At 60.0% G+C, this 5,890-nt stretch overlaps 1 long non-coding RNA gene across 1 annotated transcript; it reads right to left on the bottom strand.

Moving 5' to 3' along the window:
- Positions 1–1,419: 1,419 nt before the first annotated feature.
- LOC103348553 (uncharacterized) lies at positions 1,420–3,014 on the bottom strand. The gene is made up of 2 exons (XR_516904.3): positions 1,737–3,014; positions 1,420–1,645 (listed from the first exon to the last, which is right to left on the bottom strand). It is a non-coding gene; the product is annotated as an uncharacterized lncRNA (long non-coding RNA).
- Positions 3,015–5,890: the final 2,876 nt, after the last annotated feature.

Raw genomic sequence — 5,890 nt, 5'->3', positions numbered from 1 at the left:
CTGGCTTTGGTCCAGCCCAGCCCCTTCCATTGTGGAGAGTAAACCCAAGGGTGGGAGCTCTCCCCCGTCTCTGTTTCTCAGAGAACATTTTACCACCACCACTGGCCTGCCCAGGGGTCTGGTTGGCTGTGGGTAGCAGTGCTGAGGAGGGCAGGGCCTTGGAAGCTGCTGTGCTGGGCTGTGAATCTGGCTGGGAGAAAACTCGGGGGCACCCGCCGCTTGTGGCTGGTGTGAGGATCCCAGCCATGAGACACCAGGTGCCCTGTGCCTGGTCAACGAGGAAGTGCTCTGAGCTGGACTCTGGTCCTGCGAGATGATTGTGCCCCAAGACCCATGGCCGAGGTGGTGCTCCCGGGCTGCGCCTGAGCCGATGGCCCAGTGTCCAGGAGGGCTCCCTGGTCTGGGTGCTGTCTTGTCCAGGCAGTGCAGTGCCTCATGTGGGCTGAGGGAGTGTGGGTCATACCAGGTGGGCCTTTGTCCTCTCCAGGGGCATCATAATGTCCCTCCTCCACAGAGTCCCAGGTTGCCTCACTTGCTGTCTGCCCAAGTTACCCAAGGGCACTGAAAACTTACTCCGCGGGGCTGCCAGATGAGGAATAAAAAAAATTTTAAAGATTTTATTTTAAACATGGAGTTAGGGAGAGATGTAGACACAGAGAGAAAGGTCTTCCATCTGCTGGTTCACTTCCCAAATGGCCACAACGGCTGGAGCTGGGCCAATCTGAAGCCAGGGACTAGGAGCTTCTTCCAGGTCTCCCACTTGGGTGTAGGGACCCAAGGACGTAAGCCATCCTCTGCTGCTTTCCAGGTGCGTTAGCAGGGAACTGGTCAGAAGTGGAGCAGCCGGGACTCAAACTGGCGCCCATATGGGATGCTGACCTGGCAGGCCAGGGCTTTAACCCACCGCACCACAGCACTGGCCCTGAGGAATAAACATTTTGATCTTGATTTTCTGATAACTGGTTTAATCGTCTGCTTACAAATAAGGAGGCCCTTGAGCAGGGGCTCCAGCGTTGGGCTGGAGTACAGCTGTGACACGGTGTGGTGGGCAGTGGTGTGCAGGCAGGAACGGGGTCAGTGAATGGGTAACTGCTCAGGGAGCCGCGCCCCTCTGGGCTGGGAGAAACCCTCTGTGCATTTGCCGGGAGTTGCTGTGGTGTGAATGCCTCCACTGGTGCCCAGCTCAGGCCGCTGAGCCCTGAGCAGTGGGGTGAGATACACAGCCGGCCTTCGGGTGGTCACAGGCCCCCGCCTGAGAGGGATCGCCCGAGGCTGAGGGCAGGCTTTTCTTGGGAATGGGTTTTAAGTTGGGAACAAAACCCTGGGCGACACCATCCCTGTCCCACCTGGCCCTCCCGGGGGCTCCGCCGCACACCCCCAGCTCCCCGGCCCGAGTCCCTCAAAGACACAGAGGCGTGATTGGGATGATCTCAACATTTATTGACAGGCGGCATTGTTCCTTAGCAGGCTCCTGTGTGTCATGGGACGATGGCATTGTCAAGAGCGGGTCTTGAAGTCTTGAAGATGGCGTGTGACGAGAGGGTCTTGAAGTCTGGTAGAATTCTCAGGCAGGAGTCTGGTGGGTCTGCTGTTCTGTGCATTTAGTATCGTCTACACCTGAGGGTGTATGTGCGGCGACAGCACTCTGCGGGGGGCAAGAAAAGCATTTAGGGGGAGGTCACTCCTCCCGCCCCACCAAGCACTCCCACCCAGTCCCGGGCTGGGGCCTCTTTTACTCCTGACTCTTCGCCTCTGGCAGCACCGCCTCCTGCGTCTGCGGCATCTCCGTCTCCGGCGGCGGCATCTGCTCCGGCTCTGGCTGCGGCAGCATCTGTATCTGACCATGGTGCCGGATGGACTTGGCCGAGACTTGGCTCAGAGCTCGGGGCACAACCCTGGTTGAGCCAGCCAACCTGTGAGCAGGTGGATCTTGGTGGGCTGTGAGCCAGGGGCCCAGGCCTGGGCCTCTTATAGACACGGGGGCCCCCCTGGGCACTGTGAGGTCAGAGAGGCCTGAGACCTCACAGACAAGGGCCTGAGTGCCTGCCTCACGTCCATATATGGGCATGTGTGGGGCGGGCGGGGCCTCGTGCCCAGGGCCGCCCGCCCGTGTCACAGTCAAGGGGCCCAGCGTGAGGTTGCTGTGGGGGCAGTCACTCGCTCACTCGTTCATCCATCCATTCGTGGAGTCCTTCAATTAAAACATCACTGAGCACCTACCGTGAGCCACATGCTGGGCTGGGCGCAGGGTACACTGGTACACGAGGTGTACCCCGTACCCCAATCCACATGCTGGGTTGGGCCCCAGGGTACACTGGTACACGAGGTGTACCCCGTACTCTGATCCACATGCTGGGCTGAGCCCAGGGTACACTGGTACACAAGGTGTACCCCGTACCCCGATCCACATGCTGGGCTGGGCCCAGGGTACACTGGTACACTAGGTGTACCCCGTACCCCGATCCACATGCTGGGCTGGGTGCAGGGTACACTGGTACACGAGGTGTACCCTGTACCCTGATCCACATGCTGAGCCCCAGGGTACACTGGTACATGAGGTGTACCCTGTACCCCGATCCACATGCTGAGCTGGGCACAGGGTACACTGGTACACGAGGTGTACCCTGTACCCTGATCCACATGCTGGGCTGAGCCCCAGGGTACACTGGTACATGAGGTGTACCCCGTACCCCGATCCACATCCTGGGCTGAGCCCAGGGTACACTGGTACACAAGGTGTACCCCGTACTCTGATCTACATGGTGGGCTGGGCACAGGGTACACTGGTACACGAGGTATACCCCATACCCCGATCCACATGCTGGGATGAGCCCAGGGTACACTGGTACACGAGGTGTAACCTGTACCCCAATCCACATGCTGGGCTGAGCCCAGGGTACACTGGTACACAAGGTGTACCCCGTACTCTGATCCACATGCTGGGCTGGGCACAGGGTACACTGGTACACGAGGTATACCCCGTACCCCGATCCACATGCTGGGCTGGGCCCAGGGTACACTGGTACACAAGGTGTACCCTGTACCCTGATCCACATGCTGGACTGGGCCCAGGGTACACTGGTACACGAGGTGTACCCCGTACCCCAATCCACATGCTGGGCTGGGTGCAGGGTACACTGGTACACGAGGTGTACCCCATACCCCAATCTAGCTAAAGAAAGCCTGACCACACTCGACCACTGTCCTTGTGCAAGGTGTTGAGGACAAATATGAGGGACCTGGACCCCTGGCGGGGCGCCAGCGAAAGCCCCCTGGGGCCGTGAGGCAAAGGGAGCCTGTAGGATGTGGCCTTGGAGCGGGGAAGAGCGTCTGAGGAGTGTTCTGGGCCGTGCCTTTCTGTCAGGCGCCTGGGGTGGGGTCCAGGGAGGCCGTCGAGGGGGCGTGCTCCTTCTCGGGCCTGGGCAGAGGCCATGACACGGCACTGTGAATGCACTGGCTGCCCCAGGTGGACAGGGCGAATTTTTTCACCTCAACTGCAACAAAGGAAAAGCTGTGAGGCCAGGAGGGGTGCCAGTGAGGGGCACTGAGGGCGGGCCTCGCAACTGGAACAGAGAGCAGTGGGTCGTGCGGCAGGATCGGGCTGGGCTCTGATCTTTCCCAGGGGTGGAGAGGGTAGCGGTTAGATCAGTTCTGGCCACTTCACAGAGAATCCCAGAGGGTGACTCCCATGGAGCAGAGGGGACCAGGCTCTGGTCAGTGTGTCTTCCTTTGGGGGTGCACACTGGAGTATGAGGGGCGTGGCCAGTTAGCCAGCTACTCTGTCGCCATTCTGAAAAATCGCCTGCAGAGGGGGAGAGGAGGGGAGGAGTTGGGCAGGCCCTTAACCCCTGCCAGGCTGAGGCAGGGGCTGCTTTGTGCAGTTCCTGTAGCTTTCCTGAGATTTTGTAGCTGCTTCCAAATAAATTATTAAACTTATTCAAAAAAAAAAGGAAAAGCGAGGAAGGCCGCGCTGGGCTGGTGTGAGGGCTCCTCCTCATCAGGGGCCAGGCGTCTTCAGCTCTGCCTTCAGCAACTACTTTCTAGCCTCAAAGTTGCCTCACGGTCCAAGTTCAGACCTGCCAAGAACAGTTGTACAGTCTGTGAACTGCTCAAGGCTCCCAGCCACAGGCTTGAGTCGGGGTGGAAACCCAGCCCCCGGTCAGCTTGCCCCAGCTGGGCAGCACCCAGAGGGAGCGGCCTGTTTGCTAATGCCACCACTCCAGCTTGAACAAAGGCACACCGAGGGCCACCCTTGCCCTGCTGGAAACAGCCACATCCACCCACCAGGCAGGCGGCAGGGGCCGGAGGGGCGTCTTGCAAGAGCTCTCCTGAACACCACACCCAGCCTCTTCCCTGGTCATCTGCCCGGGACAGCACGCTGCGCAGGGGGCAGGGGCGCAGCCAGTGCTCTGCAGCCCAGCCCCCAACCCAGGGCAGCAGGGAAGTGGATTGGAGGTAAAGGCCCGGAGTTGCCAGGAGGGCTGTGTTGGCAGGTCGCAGGCGAGCGGGCACTTCTCACTCAGTGGCTCACACTTGGGCCAACTTGAAATGCCATCCCCAACCCTGTGGTACTGAATGCTTTTAAACATCACCAGCGTGGTCTCTGAGAGGCCCCACGTGGCAGAGATTGATACTCTGGGTGACAGCCCAGGCATTTGAGCCAGAAGTCCGATCGTTAATTCATTCGGGGTCTTACTGAGTACCTGCTGTGTGCCAGGCACTGCTCTGGGCACTGGGGACACAGCACGAGCAGGAGATGAGAGTAGCTGCCCATAAGGAGCTCACCTCCTAGCTCACAAAGCCAAGTCAGCAAATAAATGAACAGGAGACTTGGACACTGAGGACAAGCACGCGTGGGGTCTGCTGGTGTGCAGGGTGCTTGGGGGTGACACTTGAGCTGCGAGCTGAGCGCTAAGAAGGAGCCAGCATCTGCCCACAGCAGGTGCTCTGCTGGGGAGGGAGCTGGGGCCCCGGCCCATTCGGCTCTGCCTGCTTGGCCATAAACGCCCACCTCCAGCCACGGCACAGAGGGGGGCAGTGGAGGCCCCTGCTCTTGCCTCTGCCCACACGTGGCACACTCCGCTCCTCACTGGTCCCCAGGCCCTGGCTCAACATTCCCCCTGATGTGTAGTGCAGGTTAGGGAGGAGGGGCTGTGAGGAGACCCCAGTGTGAGGGGACACAGGAGCTGACATGGGAGAGGAGGGCGGTCTGGAAAAAGCCTGGGGCCAAAGGCAGCCGCCTTGGCCTTTGAGGGAGCAGAGTCAGTGGCATCCGGGGGGCCCTGCTGGAGTTCAGGAAGGGGGGGCACTGCCCTGTGGGCGGCAGCCCTGGCCCCTGATGGTTTGTTGCTGGTGTAACGTGGAATGGGGGTTCCTTGGGATCGGGGCTGCCACATGCCCACTGCAACAATGCTGACACTGTCGGGAACACAGGTGCTTATTGAATGAGTGTGTGGTGAGTAGACGTTGTGTGTGATAAAGTTCTTCCACCGGCATTTCCCCCGCCCGGCCTGGTGCCGTGGGCTCTGACACTCATACACGCCAGTCTCCAGGGGGCACACCCGTCCTGTCCCCTGAAGTGCGTCCCATCCCACCCCCACCCCCACGTCCCTGATGTCACAATGGCCGTCCACATTCACCTGTTCAGGGAGAGATGTCCCCAGAGGTGAAGGCGGGAGAGGGACATGGTCCTGAATTCTCAGTTCTCAGAATGGTAGGGGGACAGATGACGTCACAGCTCTGTGGCCAGGAAGGGAGGATGGTTACTGGGGTATTATTTGAGGAGGGGGGATTGGAGACAGCATTTGTGGGTGCAAGCCAGTGAGTCAGGGGTTGCGGCCTCGCCGGAGGACCCTGTGGAGGGCTGGGGACTGATGTGGACGACCCTTCA

Source organism: Oryctolagus cuniculus, chromosome 19 (assembly GCF_964237555.1).
Source record: "Oryctolagus cuniculus chromosome 19, mOryCun1.1, whole genome shotgun sequence".
Classification (NCBI taxonomy): Eukaryota; Metazoa; Chordata; class Mammalia; order Lagomorpha; family Leporidae; genus Oryctolagus; species Oryctolagus cuniculus.
This window is presented reverse-complemented; position numbering and strand designations above follow the sequence as displayed.